We start from the raw sequence: 24154 nt of genomic DNA on the forward strand, positions 1-24154 counted from the left end.
TGAGTTTTAGGATCGATGATGTTGGGTTAGAGTGGTAACAGATGTGTTGGTTTTGATTTAACTGACTGTGTTGTGATTGCTTTGTGCGATGGCCTGGCTGTGGTTATGTGTGTTGGAAAGAGTTTTGGTTACTGGTATGATTGGTACTGGTGAATGGGAAATTGGTGATTGGATTCCTGTTGTGAGGTTTGAAGCTGTGCGTGTGTGTTACTGTGTGTGAAAAGAATTGTCCCCTTCTCTAATTCAGTCTCATTCTTTTTAAGGCCAAGACCAATTCAGAAAAGGGAAAAAATATGTTAAATGGGATTGAATGGATTTTATGGGAATTGAAGGTGATTGAAAACGCGTGTAATGGATTTGGAAACAAAGTTCTGACCTTGGCAGTTAATTGTGGCATGGAGAAAGTTAAGAAAGAAAATTGGACCTCGGAATGATTTAATTTGGACTCATTGAATTTTTGGACACTATTATTTTTGGACACTTAAAAAGAAATAAAAAAAAAAAAGCTAGAAATAGAAGAATAGAAAATGACTAAATAAAAATTAAAATTTAAAACTAAAATTAAAATTAAAATTAAAATTAAAAGAGAATTAATAAAAGATGGAAATTAATTAAAAAACTAAAAGATAAAAATAAAAATAAAAATTGAGAGAAGAGGGTCCGACTCGGAACCAAAAATGAGGTATTTTAAAATACCTTTCTGCCAAAATTTTCACTGAAAAGACAGAGAATATTCCGGGTCAGAGGACACGTGTCAGTGGGACCTTAGGTCAAAAATTGGGGTATGACATGACCTAGAGTGGGTATGAAATTTATATCCATTCACGAAGTAGGTGTGAAATTCACTGGCACCTTGTAAAGGACCTTGAGATAAATACCGTAAACGAATGACTTCTTCAGTTGGTTCGGCATTGTACACTCTTTGTTTAAACCAAGCTGGAAAATATTCATGTACCGAACCAACTACTGAACCATCACCAAACTCCTCGTAATAAGCATTAAATTCCCTATTACAAAATTCAATACAAAGTTGTTAAATGAGTTAAAACTTATTGTAAAAAGGGCTAGTAGAAAAGGTTAGGTTTGATTAACTTACTCAAGGTATGGTTTAACTTCCGCACAATTAATCAAAACATGAACATGAGCAGACCGCAACTCTCACGGATCTACCATCCAATATTGAAGCACCTTGCCCGCGTGTCGACCAGGAAGATTGAATACCGATAAGGTTGACGGATCCCTTTCACCATTAACCTCAACTTCATTTCTTGTATTTGATGGAATAAGTAGACGATCAACGAAATAATGACTGATAAAGTACATGGTTTCCTTGGCAGTGTAAATAGCAACAATTGATCCTTCCACTTTGGCCAGATTTTTAACAGCTCGTTTTGAGTCACCCATGAATCTTTCAAAAGGGTACATCCACCTATATTGAACAGGTCCGCCAAGTATAGCTTCATATGGTAGATGCACAGGAAGATGTTCCATAGAGTCAAAGAAACCTGGTGGAAAAATTTGCTCCAACTGACAGATAATGATTGGAATATTCTTCTCCATTTTCTCAAGTTCATCAACTCTCAAGTTCGAAGCGCACAAATTTTTAAAAAATTGACTAATCTCAATAAGTGGATTTAGCACATGTTTGGGCAATGAACTAAATGCAATTGGGATAAAGTTCTCCATAAAAATGTGATTGTCATGACTTTTCATCCCATGCAACCTTCCCGTGTTGACATCGGCACACCTCCCTATGTTAGAAGAATATTCGTCGGGCATTCTCAAATCCTTCAACCATTGACACACTAATTTCGCTTCTTGGGCAGATAGGCTGTAGTTGGCTTTCGGTTTCAACAACTTCCCATTTGGTTGAGGTTTCAACTCCAAATCCTTTCTTTTGCAATATTCTTCTAAGTCTTTTCTTGCCTTCTCATTGTCTTTTGTTTTGCCTTTGACATCCATCACCGTGTTAAATATGTTGTCAAAAAAATTCTTCTCAATGTGCATTACATCAAGATTGTGTCTGAGCAAGTTATCTTTCCAATATGGGAGGTCCCAAAATATACTCCTTTTAGTCCAGTGGTGGTCAGCTCCGTATCCTGGTATTGGGACAGTTTGGCCATAATCAGTGACTTTTGGATAATCACAAACTCTTGTCCACACTTCTTCTGATGAAATCTTAGGTGGCGGGCCATCAAATACTCTCTTATCCTTCCTGAAGCCACTCTTAAGTCTTCTGAACGGGTGATTATGAGGCAAGAATGGACGATGACAGTCAAACCACGAACTCTTCCCACCATTATCTAGAGTAAATGCCTTTGTTTTTTCCATACAATGTGGACATGCAAATCTACCATGAGTACTCCAACCAGACAACATGCCATAAGCAGGAAAATCATTAATGGTCCACATCAAAGCTGCTCTCAACTTGAAATTTTGTTTTCTAGAAATATCATATGTCAATTCTCCAACCCACAACCTCTTCAGATCATCAATTAACGGCTGTAGAAACACGTCTATGCCTGCTTTAGGATTATCTGGTCCTGGTACAATACAACTCAAAAACAAGTATGGTTTTGTCATGCACATCTCGGGAGGGAGATTATACGGGGTTACAATGATTGGCCAACAAGAATATGGTTTTGCCGAGGATTGGACATATGGCTGGAAACCGTCAGAGCATAATCCAAGTCTCACATTTCGTGGATCTGCTGCGAAATCAGGACGTACTTGATCAAAGTGTTTCCACGCTTCACCGTCAGAAGGATGTCGCATCACTCCAGGAATTCCATTTGAATGATGCCACGTCATTTTACTAGCAGTTTTCATCGATGCAAACAGTCTTTGTAATCTTGGTATTATTGGCAAGTAAAACATTGACTTAACCGCCACTCATTTCTGCTTGCTGATACCGTACCTCGGACTATCACAAAATTTACATTCTTCCAATGCTCCATCATTTATCCCAAACTCATTGTCATAAAACAGCATGCATCCATTTCTACAACAATCAATCTTTTTAACTGATAATCCCAACCTCATCACCAACCTCTTCGCAGCATAATAATCATTTGGCAGATTATCTTTAAACGGAGTCACGACCTTCAACATCTCCGTAATATCATCCATACCATCATCAGGATTAAGATAATTCGACTTATGAGCTAAAATCCACACACACATAGATAGCTTAGTGTATGAAGACCCTTCATACAAAGGTGTATTACTTTCACTCAACAATCGGTAAAATCTCTGCGCCTTCTCATTCGGGGGTTGTTCCTCTTCATCATCTTCAACATCATCACCGTAAGACAATTCCACCCCTAAAGCGTCCGCAACCATATCATCCATCATGTTGAATTGTTCTGTGTTGACATCTTCGTTGTACTCCACATTTGTTCCACCATGGCTAGTAGAAGCTTGTGCATTGTCCCCTACCCCAAAATTCTGAAAAATTTCACCATTATATGCCCAAACCCAATAATTAGGCATAAAACCAACTCTTTTTAAGTGTTTCTTCACATCTCCAGGATCGGTAATTATATGTCTGCACCTACATTTTAGACACGGACATCTAACTCCTCCCTCATATCTACAAATTTCTTGCTCCCATGCCCATGAAATAAATTCGTCAACTCCTTCCACAAATTGCGGTTTTAGTCCTGTTCTTCCCGGAAACGTCCTATCGTACATCCAACTACGATAATATTGATAATACTCCATCTTCTACACGTTCACCAACTTCATTGACATATCATATTCCACGTCAAAAAATGATTACTCAATCAAGGAAACTAGCTTTATGCGCAAAAAAATAATTTTACGCTCAAACAATAAAATAAATTTTTACGCGCATACCAATTAATTTAATTTACGCCCAATTTATAACAAACAATTTTACGCACAAGCATTTAATATTACGCACAAACAAATAACTATTAATTATACGTGCAAACATATAATAATTATTTCCAATACAAGGGCTTATTATTTCCAATCAACTTTATTTATGTATTGAAAAAATAGCTTTATTTTTATAATATTCTTAAAACAGATTTTAATTTTTATTATATAAAAAGATTTAAAATTTAAACTTTGTATTTATTTATTTTTATATAAACCGATTTAATTTTAATTTGTTAAAAAAAACAGCTTTATATTACATTGTTTTCTACTATTTTTAAACAATAGGTATTAAATAACTATATATATTACATTTTTTTTAAATATTGTATAAATATATCATTTTAATTTGTTAAAAAAAACTGCTTTCTTTATTTTTTGAAAAAACAGATTTATTTTTTTAATATTTTGAAAACAGATTTTAATTTTTATTATATAAAAAGATTTAAAATTTAAACGTTGTATTTTTTTTATATAAACCGATTTTAATTTGTTAAAAAAACAACTTTATATTACATTGTTTTCTACTATTTTTAAATAATAGGCACTACTATATATATTACATTTTTTTTTTTAAATATTGTATAAACATATACACAGATTTTAACTTGTTAAAAAAACTGCTTTCTTTCTTTCAAAAAAAAAAAAACTTGTTAAAAAAACTGCTTTCTTTATTTTTTGAAAAATCAGCTTTATTATTACATTGTTACATTGAAAAAACTGCGTTCTTTATTGTATAAATATATTTCATTGTTACATTGTTTTATTTTTTTTTATTATAAATCAGTTTTACAACAATAAACCTTTTTATTACATTCTTTTTTTATATATATTTTTATTTGTAAACCAGTTTTTAAAATTGAATAAATAATAAATTTTTAAAAACAAATTATGTTATGTACAACAGTTTTTTTTTTATAAAAAAAATACCAGAAAAAGAGTTGCCCTAAATTACAAAAAACAGATTATGCTCCTATTTTACTAAATAAACCTATTTTACTAAATAAACCATATTCTATAATATATAAAAATCAACCTAATAACTATATATTCAACAACATGCATATATTTCATTTTATCAAAAAACAACATGCATATTTCATTTTATCACCAAAAAAAAACAGCATATATGCATATATTTCATTTTATCACAAAAAAAAAACATGCATATATCACATAACAGACATGCATATATTCAACATCAATTTCTGGACAATTAACATTGAAATATTCGAATAAAATAAACCAACCAAAATTCAGGCATAATATGAAAAAACGAAAAAAAATCATAATTAAATTATTTTTCTTCAGAATTTCAGAATAAAAAAAAACATCATTTTATTGGACAGCTAGCATATTTTAGAACATATCATCAACATGTATATCATTTATAGAGTTATGAGAAAAAAAATCACTAACTTGTTGAAGCTTGACAATATAGCAGATCTGCAATGCAATCCAAACAGCAAGAGTTGAGCACTAGCTAACCACAGGAGGAGGTAGATATGTAACACAGCTGCAAAAATTAAACATACAAAATAAATAACATTAATAATTAGTAAAAATTAATATGATGATAAAAAATATAACAAGTGAAGTATTTTTTACCAAATAAAAGAAGTTTGATGAATTTGTTGTGAGAAAGGGTTGTGTTTTATGTAAAGAAATTTTCTAAGTGTTGGGCAAACTATCCAACCGGTGCAAACATTCTTATATAGGAAAGAAAATAAGCCAGGGCTTTTCCCACGGCCATGCCCCACGCATATGTGGTCAAATCTTAGCTTAACTAGGTGCAGAATAGCCTCAGTACGTTCCAAAATAAGCCAGGGATTCATGCAATAAGCGACGGACTTTGCCCCTCGCATGCTGCCACGTGATTCCTTTGCCAAGCCATTGTCTCATCAACAGTCAACACAGCAGAGATTCCCCTCGTTTTTGCACATCTGACGGCCTCTCCCTGGCTTTATCCGTCGGTTTTGGGCTGACATGCAACAGCTTTTGACCTGCCAAGCCTGCAGCATGTTACTTTTGAATTTTTGAGTTGGCGCCATGCATAATGCGAGGGAATAATTGAGGGCCTGCCCTTGTGTTATATGCCACGGGTTTTCCTTGGCATTTTCCCTGGGAAATTTCCCAGGGGTTACAAACCCCTCACAAAATCCCTGGCAAAGGGTAGTGTTTCTTGTAGTGCCTATGCATGGGTGGTCAACATGTTCTCATCAAATCTGCCTTGTCGTCATTACCAGTTTAATTTCTTTCCTTCTTCAAAGCTCCCTCAGGTATAATTTCTATCATTGAATCTCTTTTTAAATTTTTTTTTTATGGGGGGAGGGGGAGCGAGAAAGCACGTAAAATACATTGGGTAAATTGGGAACAAGTGTGTTTTAGTAAGGAATATGAAGGGTTGAGAGTTAGTAGGATTAGGGAATTTAATTTAGCCTTATTGGAGAAATGGTGTTGGCGTTTGTATGATAATCAGGGTGGTTTTTTTGTATTTTTTGTTTTTAGGAATCAGTGTGGATTGTGGTTTAAAGTATTGGCTTTTAAATATGGGATAGAGGGAGGTCGGGTTAGAAGAGGTCAATTGTCTTCTGTCTAGTGGAGGGACCTTTGTGATATTTTTGAGGGTGAGGGTGGTAGTGGCGCTAGCTGGTGTAATGATGGGGTGGGTTGTAGAATTGTTAGTGATGAAAATACATCTTTTTGGAGTGATCCTTGGTTAGAGGGAGGGGTGTTGCGGGATCGGTTTAGGCGTTTGTTTGAGCTAAGTGTGGATCCTAATGTTTTTATGGCGATGATGAGGAGGGATATGGTTGGGAGGTTGACGGGGTGGATTGGAGGTGGAGAAGAAGACTATTTGCATGGGAGGAGGAACAATTGATAAATTGTGATAGGCTTCTTGATAACATTTTTTGCGAGATAACATAAATGACAAATGGATTGAAAACATGACCCTGTTGAAGGATATTCAGTAAAAGGTGTTTATCATATTCTCACGGTTACAGATCAGCTTCTTGTTTAAAACCATTCATATTTAATTTGGAGCAAAACAGTGCCTCTCAAGGTGTCATTCTTTGCCTTTAGAATAGTTAATAAGAGAATTCCCATGAAGGACAACTTAATTCGAAGAGGAGTAATTCCATCAGATTCGATTTTGTGATCGGGTGGGTGCGGGAAAGAGGAAACAATCATTCTTCTATTTTTGGAGTGCAACTTCTTTGGTAGAATTTGGCATCTCGTTCATTGTTGGTTGGGTATAACCATCATTGTTCCATAAGATATTGGTTGTCATGCACAACATCTTTTTGGTGCGCTTGCTTTTAGGAAGGACATTCGCTCTTGTGTTCAGGTGGTGTGGCTGGCCTGTCTTGGTGTCATTTGGAAGGAGAGGAACTTGAGAATTTTCAACAACAACATGTCTTCTAAGGATCAACTTCTCGATGGTATTAAGCTTTATTCTTGGTGGTGGCTAAAGACACATAAACCGGGTTTCTCTTTTGATTTTTATTATTGGTGGTCAATGACGTCTCTTTGTATAGGTTACACCATTTTGTAACTGTGGTTTATTTCTTTACCGTGTTTGTTACTTTGACGTTGTAAACAGTTTCCTGTTAGTCACATCTTGTGCTTAACTAGTTTTGTTTTTAATATATTTTGCATTTACCTTCTTCGAGAAAAAAAATCACACAGTAGGCACTAACATGGCAGGGAATCTTGTCACGTGGTTGTTGCCACGTTACTTATATAGTGTGGTTTTTATTTGCTTGAAAAAAAAATTTCCTACTTTTTTCTTCTAAAAGAATTTATTCTTTTTTCTAACATTAATTGGGTTTGAAATAAAGAAAAAATAAACTTTTTTTCTAGGTAGACTTAAAGTCTAGAAAAATGATCTAGAGGTCGAATTTTTTAATGATATTTTGCAGACATATTTATGACTTTTTTTAAGACGTTAAATAAGGTCTCACATAAAATTAGAATTATTAGAACATGAAGAGATTAGTTATGAATTTTTAAAACCTCGAAATTTACAATAACCAAAACAACAAAAACATCGACCTAAAAATCAAATTTTGAGCTAATATTTTGCAGAGACCTCTGTACAAATACATAAAAAGGATTAGTAAAGTTTCATATGATTCTATAGATGCCTCAATTTTTTTTAAAAACTTGCGAAATCGCAATTTTGTTCCGAGTAAATATATACTTGCAGATATAATATCTCTCACCAATTTTGCAGACATGTTTAAATTATCAACAAAACCTCCACCTTGAATTTTGGAGATTAAAACTTGAGAAAAATTAATTATGAATTTTTTTAAAAATTGATAATTATGGGAAATGAAAATTTATAAATAATTTGTCCGTCGTTTAAAACTCTAAATTATTGTGGGGGAGGTTTTTATGATGTTATAAAATTGCTTACGAAATTGAGAAACAAAATTTAATTATGAATGTGAATATATGTTTACTCGAAACAAAATTACGATTTTGCACGTTTTGGTTGAATAATCAAAATAAATCGAGGTATCTTCAAAATATTATGAAACTTTGCAGATCATTTCTTATTTTTATAGAGGTCTTTGCAAAATATCAGTTCAAAATTTGATTTTTAGGTTAGGTTTATGTTGTTTTGGTTTTTGAGTGTTTTGCCTTTTAAAAATCATAATGAATCCGACCCATATCGGAGAATTCTAATTTCATGTGTGAGAACTTATTTTAACATGTTAAACATACCCGTAAAAAATCACGAAAAACTTCCGACCTCTAGATTACTATGCTGGATTTCATGTCTATAGAAGAAAAAAAAAATTACTATTTTATCTTGATTTGCAGCCCCCCATTAATATTAGAGAAAAAAATTAGACAAATAGTTTTTTTTTTTTGAGGTAAATATGTCTTATTTTCGAAGGAGAGGTAAATATGTCATTGCCACGAAATTCATGGGATATTAAGGATACTCATACTAGTAATATAGGATTGAAATCAATCATATTTGCTAAATTCAACCTTTCCAGATAAAAATCGTTTCCCTTATATAATTATTAAAACTCTTTAACCAGGTTTTGGTCAAAAAAAAAAACTCTTTAACCAGGTGCTTGATTGGTTTGAAAATTTACAATTATAGTATGTTTTTAAATAAAATAAAAGTGATTTTATTAATTAAAATTAGTTTTAGAAATAATATAAATCTAATTTGATTCTACTCTTTTTCTGGTGCAATAATTTAATTCTCTTTAATGGATAATAATTTGGATGTTAGTTTAGGAAATTGTGTCTTTTATAAAAAAAACTATAATTCATATATAGCTATAAAAACAGAGGCCTTCAAGGATTTTTTTTAAAGGAAGAAGAGACGGCGAAACAAGAAGAGTTTTCTCAAAGAACTTATTTGGTACAATTCTTTTACTCTCCAATTTTAGTTTATTTGAAGTTGTGATTTTGTGTTTGGTAGAATGTGGTCATGTTACTAATTTAGTTTTAGTAGAATTATTCGTCTTCATCTTTATTTTTTTATTTATTTTTTCATCTATGAATTTACAACTATACATTCTATTATTTATATGCAAGTTTTGTCTATCATTATGTAATAGCATTTATACGTGTTCATTTTTAGATTGATGATGTGATTTTCAAAATTATTGTTAGTCGCTATAGTTTTGGCAAAAATGAAGCTACACTCTAGATCTTTTTTTTTTCCTTCCCTTAATACACAATCTAGCCGTCACTATATTACTACGGTTTATATACCCGTGGCTAAAGTTGCAATTGACCGTGGCTAATATTTTGCAACACCTCTTTTTTCAACGGGTTAATGAACCGTGGCACGGTTATGGATCTGGTTTGCCACGATTTTAAATGTGGCTTAAAGCTGGTTTTTTTGGTAGTGTTCAATAAACAACATCAGCATGATTTTAACGAATTCACCGCTCATTACGTATATTGAAATGATTTTATACGATGTTCTTTAAGATTTAAAACAATATCTACAATATCAAAAAGTACTAGAATGGTTTTTCTAAAAAATAAATTACAACAAGATTTTGGGCTTGTAATGTTGTTTTCTCCGGCAAACTAGGACTAGAGTGGTGGTTCAAACGAGTGTTAGTTTAGGGTGTTAGAAGGAGTTGCTTGTCTCAAGTATTAGGTTCTCTATTCACGGTGGTTCTTTAGGATGGTCTTTTTTTTGGTGGAATGTGTTTTTGCTGCTGTTGGCCCTTTAGGTATTTTATCCCTCATGTTCTTATTATGGAGGTCTTAAGAGGGGACCGCCTTGCTTTGGAAGAGAAGCAGAGGTATTGTTTTATGGGGTTTTTTTGGTCGGTTTGGTGGTTATGTTGGAAGGGTTTTGATGCGAGCACATGGTTGGTTTTTTTGTTTGCACTAATGATTGAATTTTGTTGGTTTTGCACAATATTTGTTTATGTTGTGGTGCGGGGATTTGATTTTGGTTTTTTGAGTTGCCTTTGGTTTCGGTATTTAGATTTTATGGGTTTCGGTGGTAGCCCTCTGTGGGGGGTGTCTTTGGTTTGTTTGTCGGATTTTGTATTTGATGTATGGATGTTCTTTTGGGTGGTTCCGCGTATATACAATACATCTGTTTAGTTGTTATTGTCTTGCATGTCTCTGTTGCCTTAAATAGGGACTTATTTTTAATTCCGTTAAAAAAAATTAATGGACGATCAGATTTGAGTACTCTAATGTTTTCTTTGTTTGAAAGGAATGACTGTTTTCTCTTTATCCAGTCTCCTAATTACAACCTGTAGATGAAAAAATTAAGTAATGAATTCATAACTATCCATCGTCAACCCATAACAAACTACACCAAGACACTTAAATGGTAGAATAAAAAAATTTCCGTTTGTAAATTATGGAAAACCTAATTTATTGTTGCTCTTGATTTTGTTAAAGTAGTTTTATATATCAAGTAAAATCCCATCTTGACCTAGAAATTGTACCGTCAACACATCCCAACTAATGTACTATGTGATATTATTAAAAGTGTAAGTAAAAATTCTTTTTTGGGTAGTGTACGAATACGAAATTAATATCTTTTTTTCCTGTATTGTAAGTATCTCATCTTGAACTAATTATTAAAACCCCACTTCTTTTCATTTTTCATTCCTTTGGTATATATTTCTATTTCACATTTATATTTTCATGCCTTAGCCAAGAAAAATCAATACCATGCAATATGTTTACATTGTCATTGTTCTTTGTGGTTATCCTAGGGTCTTACTTCTGCAAGTATAAATGTATCACCGGATGATTCAGTTTAATTGACCTAGAATTTTTTCAAAGGAAGCTTGTTTGTTTTTTCTTCCCAGGTTTTTTATTTTCTTAGAGATTATATAGTTGGAAGATGGGTTTTGAGGCTTCAGATAAGCCAAAATTTTGTGACAGTAAATGTGATGCTTCTGTTAAGAAGAGGGATACTTCTCCCTTGCTAGGTAAGAGGCTATTTGATGACAAGAATACCTTGCACATTTCTGTTAAGAAATCAAAGGTGTCACCATATGATATTTCTTCGCTGAAGAAAGAACGTCCGTTGGTAAAAAGATCATTTGAAGAATGCAAAAGGTATAGAATAGTAGAAGAAAAGCGATTGCAGTCTATAAAGAGAGATATTGATAAGTACTACTATGAGCTCAAAAATAAGAAGACACAAGTTAGTTGTGTTCGTAGAATTAACGAAATTCACCAGAAAATGCTGGAAAAAGTTAAAGAAGTTCACTAGGATTTTTTAGCAAAGGAAGGGAAACTCTCTCTCATGGAGGACTTGATTGGAGAGCGCAAGCAAGAACTCAGGACTAAAGAGAGAGAACTTCGTCAAGTCATGGATAACATTTCAAATCAGAAGCATTTTGAAAGCAAATTGAGGAAGTTTGAATCACAAGAGAAGGAATTTGAAATCCAAGTGAAGGATTTGGTATCAATTCATAAGCATTTCGAAAGCCGAATGAAGGAGCTCGCATCTAAAGAGAAACAACATGAAGCACGGGCGACGGAGCACAAATCAAAAGAGAGAGAATTTGAAGGCCTAGTGAAGGAGCTGGAATCTAGAAAAAAGGATTTTGATATCCAAGTGGAGGAGCTCAAATCAAAAGAGAGGCAATTGGATGGAAAAGTTCAGGATCTTGAGTCTAGAAAGAATATACTTGATGGCCGAGAAAAGGAAATTGAATCAAAAAAGGGTGAACTTGAAGGCCAAGTCAAGGACTTTGCATCAGAAAAATATGATTTTGAGATACGATTGAAGGAGCTCGAATCAAAACAAAAACATTTCGAAGAACAATTGAAGGAGCTTGAGTTGACAAAGAAACAACATGATGGGGAAAATGAATTTGGTAAATGTTGTTATTCATCTAGTTTATTGATAGAATTTGACTGAACTATTTCTTGTGATTTAACCCTATTTTTAATTCCTATTGTCACCCTCATTTATTGTTGCTTATGTAAATATGCTATGAGAGCTTACATATCTTCTATCTAAATATGCAGATACATCTTACATTGATGATGAATTAAGTATTAGCATTGATGGAACAAGTGAGGAATCTGACATTCTAGTTAATTTGCAAGAATCATCGGATCCATCAAAAATTGTTTTGGATATAATAATGAACCCCATTATTTCACTACCTAGGAAGGGAAACAAAATTATTGATGAAAACCACATCTATTTGCTAGAACAACTGATTATAATCTCACCAAATATTAAATCTTGTGTAAGTGATGAAGCTTTGAAGCTAGCACGTGAGTTGAAAGCTAACATAGAAGAAAATACTGAAAATTCATTGGAGGTTCTTGGATTTCTATTGATTTTGTCGATTTATGGATTGCTTACTTATTTTGATCAAGATGAAGTCTTGGATCTTTTTGCATCTGTTGCTGAGCACAAGATAGCTGTGGAGCTGTTTGAGAAACTGGGTTTCGCAAATAAAGTGTCTGGTAAGTTCATCATAAAATTATCAAATCCTTATTGAAGTATTAGCCATTGATGCTTGATGAACACAAGTAGAGCCAAAATCGAAAATATAACTAATGTATTTCAAGTTTTTTGTGAATCTCTTTTTGAATTTATTTTTGTATAATGGTGTTATAAGATTCTGGTCATTTTCTCATGTGGTGAGTTTTTCTTTTTAATTTCAAGTTATATTCTGTTGTTTTATTTCTATATATTTGTTGTTATTTTCCCTGCCAGGATGAGGTGGTTATTCATGATGAAACCCTAAAGTTGCTAGTTTCTGAGATATAGTAAAGGAAATTGGTGGCATGAATCCTTTTATAAAATAGGGCAACTTTTATATATATGATAGGTAAAAACTATGCAAGATGTATACAAAGATATACCAAGATTAATAAGATAATAGATGTTGGTAATTTAGTACGAAATTGAACTCATGTAATTGGCTTCATTTTGTTTCCCTTAACAGTACGAAATTGAACTCATGTAATTGGCTTCATTTTGTTTCCCTTAACATTTTTGTCATTTTATTAAAAGAAAATTGACATCTTGGTGTTAATGTTTGGAAAATGAATTAGAATTACAATTTATCTATGTTTTATGTATCACTTCCATTTCCTAAATGGTTTGACGAATATTAAATTATTCAAACTAATTTACTTAGTTTTTTGTTAACATGAACTTATTTAACCTCCACTCTAGTAAATTTTGATGAAGTGAAATTTTGTTATCCTTTGCAGATTTTGTTGAGAATCTTATCAAGAGGAAGGAATTTGATTCTGCTGTGCATGTTAATTGGCTGAGAACAATCAACAAGTTTTAGCAGTAGAAAAATCTTATGTAAATATATGTGGTGTAGTAGAATCCTGCTAACAGCATATTAGACTTTTATTATTGGGTTAGGTTTAAACCAGCTTTGACAATATTCTCATGGTTTCTTACTCTTTTAAATATCTAATTTGAATGAATGAAAAATCATGATAAAGTTAACACGATCATCTTTCTGTCTATTTCTTGGTTTCTTAGTCTTTATTTTCTTGTATTTTAATTTTTGAGAGGCTTAATTTTGTTACAAAGAAACATTTTCATATTCATGCGTAACTTTTGTGATGATGTTCTTTGATTTTTAAAAAGAAAATGAAGAACTTTATAATACTTATCCCTTTACAGTGATATACTTTTATCAAGTAATTTTTTAAACCTAAGGTGTTTCTGGCCGTAACTTTTTTATCAAGTGATTTTGTGTATTTGCTATTGAGTTACCCATCCTAATACATCAAAATCACATTGTCACCATTGGATGAAACCTCACCAAAATATAAAACCCGAAATCCTAAAGTTATGACGCACCGTGCTAAGCTATGTTTCTGCGCGCAACTGCTTTTGTGAGGTTGGAGGTAGCTAGGGCTGATTTACAATAGCCTGGACTCATTGCTCCCATGGACAACAAACAATTGCTAATATATGGTATGCATAATTATAAAAAGGTGGGGATAGTTGAATAAGCTAACGTGAAATAACATAAATATCATCAATTTTTTAACAGTACTATTGTAATAAAAAATCTACGGCAAAATTTAAGAAACAAAATAAATCTAAACTTTTTTCGATAGAATGTTGGTTGAATTCCAAGAGTTCCCCCAAACACTTCATTGAAGACCGACTATCGTAAATATCTAATGACTTTTAGATTAGATAGATTGTCTCTTGTATGAAGCGTTCAGAGGAACTCCAAGAAACAATCAACAAATAATTAGTCAGGTATATATGCTTTACTAGCTTGTTTTCTTGGTTAAACAATGCATGCCAAGTGCTGTATATATAACAGAGAGAATATGTTCAAAGGACAAAGAAACTTGAAAATTTGTGGCCATGCATAAAGTTAGTCACGTACTGCTGAATAATGAACATAGCCAGGATGTTTGGCAAGAAGACTAATACTGTGGATATCAAAGAAATATTCTTTTTATAGCGTCACATTGTAGAAAAGTGATTAAAATCTTTCAAAATCCAACAAATAATTAGTCACACGCTTTACTAGCTTCTTTATTTCGACTAATTCTTTTTACTATCAAGAATTTAGAAATCCACCTACATACGCGCTGAAAATGACAATTAGCATAAATTCTACGAATGTCCATATGCTTTGACATATATTTTCCTTTATTTTGGAGAGAATAATAACGTTGACTAAAAGTGTTTTATTAGCTTATAAGAGAGACATAGCAAAAACATAGCATAATAGAATGTGGCTTTGATATCAGATGTTTTGATTATATTCTCGTGCTTTGGCCCATGTTTCGTCTAGGTTCACAAACTTTGTAATTTCCATATTACACCATCTATTCTTGGTTTTCAAAAACAGGAGAGAATATAAATAAGCTTTATCTTTCAAATTCTTATGATTCAGAAACTAACTATTCCACCTACAGATATAGGGAGCACATGCTAAGTTTCTTAAGCCAACCCGGTGTGTTAGTTAATGTGTATTCTTGGAGCAGAAAAAACACACAAAATAAATAATGGCACATCGTACACCCATGAATCGTCTTGGATTAACCAAAAAGCACTCAAGTCGCCCAAACCAACGGAGGTTTATAGTCACGGACATAAAACCCTAGTTATAAAAAGATTTACCTACGGACATGACCGTAGTTATATACATCTCAAATTAAAATAAAAAAATTTTCAAAAAATAACATACAGAGCAACCTAAGGAATCGTAAAAAAAAAGAAGAAGAAGAAGAAGAAGAAGAAGAAGCACCGAATGGAATTTTATACCGGAAAAACCCCACCTTTCCCAAATTTCCCGTCTCCATGTCGCAATGATGAAACCAAATCCCTCTAAAAAACCTAATCTGCCTAAAAATAACAAATTGCAATAAAGGTGAAATCTCAAATCCAAAATAGAAAACATGTTCCTCACTGATGAAACCAAATCTCCCTGACTCGTTCCTCACTAACAAAAACACGTTCCCAAATCGAAACATATTCGTTCCCATAACTAAACTTCGTTGTTCCCAAATCGAAAACATGTTTGTCATTAAAGAAACTCATTCCCAAATCATTCAAAATTGAAACGCAGCTTCAGTCGAACCAGTTCCTCATTCACTCGTCTTCGATTCAGGTTCGAAATCGAAATCTAGTTCCTCGATGAACCAGTTCTTATCGTTCACTCGTCTGTCGTTCCCAAATCGTTCCAAAATCACAAAGATTGAGCTGAGTTTTAGTTTGTTCATTCCACTTGAATGAAAAATTAGATTTCGTTTCTCTTAAAATCAACTGATTTATGGGAAAATATAATCTTGGATGCATGCATAGTCATTTAAACGATGTGTTGGAAGGATAGTTGAATAGTGCATTGGTTGTCAATGTTGATGCTTTGAACATCGCATGAAGTGGAATGACCATTATTTAATTCTTGAATGCATGTTTATCACTTCAATTTTATGTTTAATGTGTATTGGATGTGAATGGGACCATAGGGAATGGTTTTTTTTCCTTAAACAGCCAATTTATCAGTATTTCGTCTACGTCATGACCTTAGTTTTTTGGGAACTTCTACGGTACACCTCATAAATTAAGGTGTACTGATACTCTTACTTCATAAATTTATAAATTAACGTCCATTTTATGAAATAAATAGTAATTTGTCAATATTTATATTTTAGAAAACACCAATTCATAAGAAAAAACCTCATTCCATTGTTTATAAGAATCATATTAAATTTTAACATTTTTTCATAAAAAATAATCAATATTATTTGTTTGTAAGTAATAAAAATTCAAAAAAAGTAAATTTTATGTTGTAGATGCTTTTGATAAATAAGATTTAATTATTATAATTGTTAATGATAGAAAATAATTATCTTTCTTCAAAAAAACACCTAATTTAGTTATTAATTTAATGATTTGGTGTATCGATACACTCAAAATTATGGGTGTACCATAGAATTTGCCTAGTTTTTTTTCCTTAAACAGCCAATTTATTAGTATTTCGTCTACGTCATGACCTTAATCTCCTCCACTATCTCATTAGCCTCCATTATCGTGTTTTTGAAAACTTTATCATTAACTCTTGAAGGATTTCCGGTTTACAAATTGTTAAAAAATGCCTTGGACGCATAAATCACTTTATAAAAGGTTTTAAGGTTCCAAGTGCTGCGTCATGTTCTTTAGCCACGCATTACTTTTAATTCACGTCATTTATTTTATACCATTTGTGTGGCCATGCATACATTTACATTTTTATTGATGAAAACTGAACATGGTAACGATGTTTAACAATGCATGACAACCTCTTACGGTATTGAATAATTTTTGGTCTTATATGATTTTTGGTGAACAAAAAGCTATTTTTGTATTTTAGATAATTTGTACTTGGGTCAAAAAGTTGTGTTGTGGTTTATAGAGGGACAAAATTTTATATGTTTGTCATGTCTCTTGCCTTCAGTTTATACTGTCCCAGAAATAGTTTTACAAATCAAACACTGTACAACTAAAGTTGTTCTATCATGTCCTTCATTTTTTAACAGATCAAACACACCCTAAATATTTTGTCCTTTCCTAAAACACTTAATTTGAAGCAATGTGGAATGTTCTTTGTCTATCACAATAGAGAGTTGGAGTTTTCTCACAAGTCATTTGTAGATCCCCCAGCAAATAACTACGTCATTAGAGCTCAAAGTCTGAGCTGCAAGAGATCTATACTTTGCTTCTGAGAAAGATGTAGAGATGGTTTACTGCGTTTTGGATTTCCAACAAATGAGAGAATTACCAAGAAAAATCAATAATTAGTATTTGATTTTCATGTATGCACCCTCCTCGGTTTGAAAACCAAAATGATTTACTAATTACATTTTCATAATAAGTAAAGTTAGACCATTTTATTAGGAGAAATGATATTTTGACAACTTTTGGACAACTTTCTCTCTCATACTCACATGATGTTGTTATCCTCTCTCTTCCTTTTTCTCTTTCCATTGTTTTTGACCAATAAGAAGTGAGAAAAACAAGGTTGTCAACAAAGTTGTCATCAAATGGATGTCAAAATATCATTACTCTTTTATTAGCAATGCTAGCATAAATAGATGTGAGTACATGACAAAAACACAAAGAATTTTACTAAAGATGTGCTTAATATAGTCTCTTAAAAAATGGTTCTAAGGTGGACCTTTATCATTTTTAGTAAAAAATGAAGAAAAAAAATAATCATTAATTTACCTACATATTCGTAATTGAACACACAACTTGTCCCAAACACATTGATAACCTGAATCTGGAGCTTGTTGGTATTTGATGATGTATAGGTGTTGGTTGAACCCAAGAGTTCCCCCAAACACTTCATATCGAAGAAAGGACTATCTTTTCTAATGGATTTTAGACCAAATAGATATTCTCATGCATGAAGCGTTCAAAGGAACTCTAAGAGACAATCAACAAAAAGCTTATCAGCTAGATCTGATTCATGCTAGCTTGCTGCTTTGACTAAATAATGCAGCCTTTTGAACATCATTCTCTCTATACTGAGACCATTATTCACTAATTACCATAGTCAAGAGACCTTTCTTGATAGTTTTCAACCTCTTAACAATAACAATAACAATAACTGAAGCAAATCTTGTTTCAGAAATAGAAAGAAACATCAAATCCACAATTTTTTTAATATAGCAAATCTCATGGAATGATTCATGATAATATTTATAATAAAAAAACCATCCTCAGCATTTTTAGATATCCAATTACACTCTTGATACACAACTTCATTGGTGTATTTTTGGTGAACATATATTTTTTAGAGCCAAATGTAATGTGTGTGTAACATCCTAAACTCTAAAAGCGATAAATTACGCTAATGATACAATCATATAAAGAATTTAGATGTTACTTCGCCAATAATTCATCAAGCATACATAAATAATTTTCTCAAACATCGCAGTGGAATAAAAATATCATTACATCGACATTTAAATAAATCATCTCAACAATTATCCATAATAGAATAAGTCTCCAAAATAGCCATGTCACATACTACATGTATCATCATCGATACATAGTCTCAAATAAATCTTCAACAGTCATCACAAAGATAATATGAAAGACTGAACCCTAATCAGAGCCCCAAGTTTAAGACGCCAAAAACAGTAAATGAGGTAGCATCCAAGCTATACTCAAGCAACTCACCAAAGCAAAGCAAACTAGTCATGCATGTCGTCTACCCATCCATACAAATAAGGTAGGCGGTCAACCAAATGACCACTGAGGGTTAGTTCAAAATCCACAATTAAACATAATCGAACATAAGCATTCAATGATTTCATGCATAACACCTATACGTACTCAACATTCCTAGAATACTAACATCACATGAATATTATCCCCAATACAATATCGTATTATCATACTTCTACCATAGCATAACAAGCATATTCATTCTTTAATAAAAAATCATCATCAACAGCTTATTCACTTATCAACATCAATCAGTGTAAGAATTACTCACCTTATTCCTCATTTAGCCTAATCAACTCAATAAATACAATTCATCATTTCAAAAGTATAAGCTAGGAAATCATCGCCACCAAAAATATTATCAAATCACATTCATGTAAGCCACACTTCATTATTTTCACCAAAATAAACATCGTCAATTAAATTCACCATGTTCACCAATGCACATAATCACCGAGCACATATTTAAATGATTCACCTAATTCACCAATGCATATATTCACATAGACTCGAATGTATGAAATACACCTAGACACGACTCTATATGCATGTGGTACCGGTCACCTCAAGGTCGTCACCTCAGATACATCTGTATCATTTTCATCGCCAATATGAATACAAAGTATTTGAGTCATCGCCAATATGGATATAAATATCCGGTCATCGCCAATATGGATATAAATATCCGGTCATCGCCAATATGAATATAAATATCCGAATTATGAATGCATGAACATATAACTCAATCAATGCATACATTCACACAACAAATCATCAACAATCAATCATCAACATTTTTCTATACATGCATACACGTCTATCAAAGTCGTCGCCAATCTTTAGTATTAAATGGAAAATGCTAACTTATGTTACAAGTTAAGAAGACAAATATAAAACTTTAATCTTAAAAAATGTGCAATCAATAGATTAAAAGTTTTTAAAAAATCGTCAATACAACATGTAATTTTTTTTTCAATTTTTAGCTCCTTTTTTATTCAATTTTTAGCTCCTTAACTTGTGCCCTAAAACACTCCCTACTAAAATAAAGTATTTGATGATTAAACATTAAAATTATTTTATACATGCGACGACGGAGGTGCTTCCATGGAGGCTGGTGGCTGGTTTTTCTAGTTTCTTTCTCTACCTTTTTTCGGTTCTCTTCCGCCTATCTGACTTTTTCGGTATCTTTGCCACGGCAACAAGGTAGAAGCAGTGATGTCACGATATATTGTAAACCTAGGTAGAAAATAGAAATGGCTAAATGCAAATTTAAATTACATGACATTTGAAAATTTATTTGTGATTGCAACAGTTCTTAAATTACATGGCACCTTTATATACTTGGAACATAAATGTCTAATGAGAAAGCACTAAAATGGATAAATTGGTAATACAAAAACAATAAAATGCGAAAATAGTAAAATGTGAAATCACTAAAATGCAAAAATAATAAAATGTGAAAGTGGAAATATGTGAGACTGAGTTTAGGTGACAATGAAAATTAGACTTTAGGTGGCAATGAATATTACGCTTTTGTGTGTATTGTTCGCTTTTTTTTTTAAGCACAAGATGGTGCTGTAACCTTGCATGATGAAAAAAGATGTTTTTTGTGCAAGAAAGAATTCATTGGCTTAACACTTCTTGGAAAACTTGAATTTATAAATGAGAAGAATCATTTGTCAAATTTTCATTTCTAAAAATATTTTTCTACTTATATATATGGAGACTCTAGTTGATCCTGCAAGTAATGAGATGTTCGATTTCTAGTTGTCAAGATAAAAAAAAAAAAAAAAAAAAAAAGTTATATTCCTTGACTAAAATACATTTGTTATATTTAAAATGAAAAATAATTTGAAAGAAACCATTGTAAACAAGACAAAAATATAGATGGAGCAAAGTGTGAGATTTATAAAGAAAAACAAAACTAGGTCTTCACGGGCCACACAGACCAAAGTTCATGTCACATTCTGTTGATGTGTGTGTTGATTCAACTCCAAGAGTTCCCCCAAACACTTCATTGAACAATAACTATCCATAATTTCTAATGACTTTTGGATCATATATAGATTGTCTCATGTTTGAAGAATTCAGAGGAACTCCAAGAGATAATCAACAAATAATTACTCTCTAGACATACTTCACTAGCTTGTTGTCTTGGTTTAAACAATGCATGGCAAGTTCTCTATATATAGTAGTAAGATTGTGTTCAAAGCACCCAAAAATATAGAATCTTTGTATGGTCGTGCATAAAGCTAGTTATGTACCAGTACCACATAGAAGAATGAACATAGTCAGGATGTTTGGCAAGAAGATTAATTTTGGTGATATGCAATAAATATTCTTATTGTAAAGTGATTAAAATCATCAAAATCTAACAAATGGTATCTCCGCTAATATTTCTTCTAGTCCTTTTCAGTGTCGGGAAATGATAGATACAGTGACAAAATTTATCAAGAAAATTTCAAGACAATGTATTTGCTAACACATTTTCTTAATTACACATCATTACCTCCCTTGATTTTCGCCAAATAACAAATTTAATTGGTTGAGACCTTTTCTTGATAAATTCTTGATAAAAAAAACTCTCTAGATAAATAACAATGAAATGGGATATGAAATTCGAATTCAAAATTCAACTTTTCCCTAGATAAATAACAAATTTAATTGGTTGAGACCTTTTCTTGATAAATTCTAATGACTTTTAGACCATATAGATTGTCAGTGTCACTGATTTTTAAAATTTACGTAAATTTTATTGAGGGTAATTCAGTCAAACGATTGATTTGAATGTAACTGATTGTTGTTCCGTACGTGATGTAACACAGTATAACTATGCCCTAATTCATTATAATTTGGACCACTAAGAGTGCTAACAAATTTAATTGCTTGAGACCTTTTCTTGATAAATTCTAATGACTTTTAGACCATATAGATTGTCAGTGTCACTGATTTTTAAAATTTACGTAAATTTTATTGAGGGTAATTCAGTCAAACGATTGATTTGAATGTAACTGATTGTTGTTCCGTACGTGATGTAACACAGTATAACTATGCCCTAATTCATTATAATTTGGACCACTAAGAGTGCTTTCCTAGGTAGTTGAATTTGGTCACAATTATGGGAAAATGAGATCGCAAGAGAATAACGTAACTTTGAAATGAAATTTCTTGGTCACAGTATATCTCCTTAGCTTTTTGAAGAATAATCTATATATGTTCATCGATATATCCTTTCAATCTTTTCAATATACGAACCTATACTCCAACTTATTTAATGCTGAATCCGTATTGCTAGTAATTTATGTATTTATACTTAATAATGCAGAATCCAGATTAATTATGGTCCAAATGTTTATATCAATAATATATCTTCAACTTGGTCACATTGACATATTACGTTACTTATCATAGCTGCCATATGGTTTGTGTGACAAAAGCTAGAAAAGTGGAATTCTTTTACGTAAATATAACAGCTTAGGACGAATTTTCCCTTCTCTGTTGCTTTCTATTAAGTGACATTTAACATGATATTTAACAACATGCCATAATTAGTCGTACAAAAAATTAAATTTAACAGGTTTTTATAACAAAAGATTCAATGGGATATGAAATTCGAATTCAAAATTCAACTTTTCCCTCTCATAATTACGCATCCGCCCCTTCCTCTGTAAATTAAGATATCTTCTTTTGGTATTTCTCATTTGTCAACCCACACAGTGGCGGAGCCAGAAATTTTAGATTGTGGGGGCAATACTATAATACTCAAAATACTATTTTACCAAAAAAAACTGCATATTACTTGAGATTCTTCGAAGGGAAAGTAAAATAAACACCTCCCGATAATATAAAAATGAAAGAGAAATAATAATAATAATACTTTTACAAAATTGCTCTTATCAAATATTAATATATTTACATTTTCATAAATACAAAATAAAAGTTATTGACTTGAGATTAATACAAGTATTAGTGTTCAATGAGAAACAAACTTTTATTATAAATGTTTCAAAAAAAAAAACTTTTATTATAAATGAATCACTCATTGCACAAAAGAAATATTAATGAACAAGATATAAATAATTGGGCTAATTTTACTTGGTTAAAAGGAGTATTATTATTATTATTTTTAGCAAGGAGGGCATGTAATCACATTAGCACCATTATGATACTAAACTGAAATTAGAAGTGCAGGCACATGCCCACACAAAGCTATACATAGCTCCGCCCCTGAACCCACAGTTCTTTGTTGTTCATCTTTCATTTTCGTAATGGCTAATCGTAATATGGAGACATTGCTTTCATATCATTGCTTGACCAATATTCGTCTGTTTCATATTTTTATTTTATTATTTTTTGTATTTTAATTTCTTCTAATGTTGCTAACATGTAGCTTTATTTGTTGTTTTTAAGTAGCAACACATCCAGATCTGCATCCGATAATTGATTTGGACAAGGTGGTAAACAAACTAATGATCAAATATAAAACATATTACGTGGAGTTTGATGCACACCATATGAGAGTATATGCTTTGTATATTAAATTATTCGTCCATACTATCTGTTGTTTTCGAAAACGTTTTTGACAAAAAAAATTGTTTGTGTTCAAAGTGACCTAATGATACCAAATATGTTTGCTGGAGATTTTAGTGATTAAATCGGTCGTTATGCAACATTGGTCGATCCAGACAACAATGAATTCTAAGTGTTGGTAGAGAGGTTCAATGGTAGTGTTTTTTTAACAAAAGGATGACAAACTCTTTTTGATTTTTATGGTATTTGTTTAGGTGTTTGGGTCACGATGACTTTTGTGAGTTTGGATCGATTTAGAATTAATCTTAAGGATAGGGTTGGTTGAACGATTAGTTATTCTAAATTTGATCCTCCTATGAAATTTGTTGTTGAAAAAGCATATGTTGTTGGCCATGTGCCTAATGGTTTTCCACTGCCATATCAACATGGTGAAGTTAATTTTTAGTTTTCCTATGAGAAAAAACTATCTCCATATGATGTTTATTCCCGATTTTTGGTGAGTTGTTTATTTCTTATAAATATATC

General features: G+C 32.1%; 2 pseudogenes across 1 annotated transcript; one reads left to right on the top strand and one right to left on the bottom strand.

The window, feature by feature from the left end:
- Positions 1 to 1092: 1092 nt before the first annotated feature.
- On the bottom strand, positions 1093 to 3723 carry LOC146921388 (uncharacterized; annotated as a pseudogene).
- A 7540-nt stretch (positions 3724 to 11263) lies between these two features.
- LOC146921389 (uncharacterized) lies at positions 11264 to 13863 on the top strand (annotated as a pseudogene). Its single transcript, XR_015010769.1, has 3 exons — positions 11264 to 12248; positions 12403 to 12852; positions 13609 to 13863. The product of XR_015010769.1 is annotated as an uncharacterized LOC146921389 (transcript).
- The last annotated feature ends 10291 nt before the right edge of the window (positions 13864 to 24154 follow it).

The sequence above is a fragment of the Medicago sativa genome, chromosome 5 (genome assembly GCF_051527215.1).
Source record: "Medicago sativa cultivar Bolivia chromosome 5, Bolivia_mono, whole genome shotgun sequence".
NCBI lineage: Eukaryota > Viridiplantae > Streptophyta > Magnoliopsida > Fabales > Fabaceae > Medicago > Medicago sativa.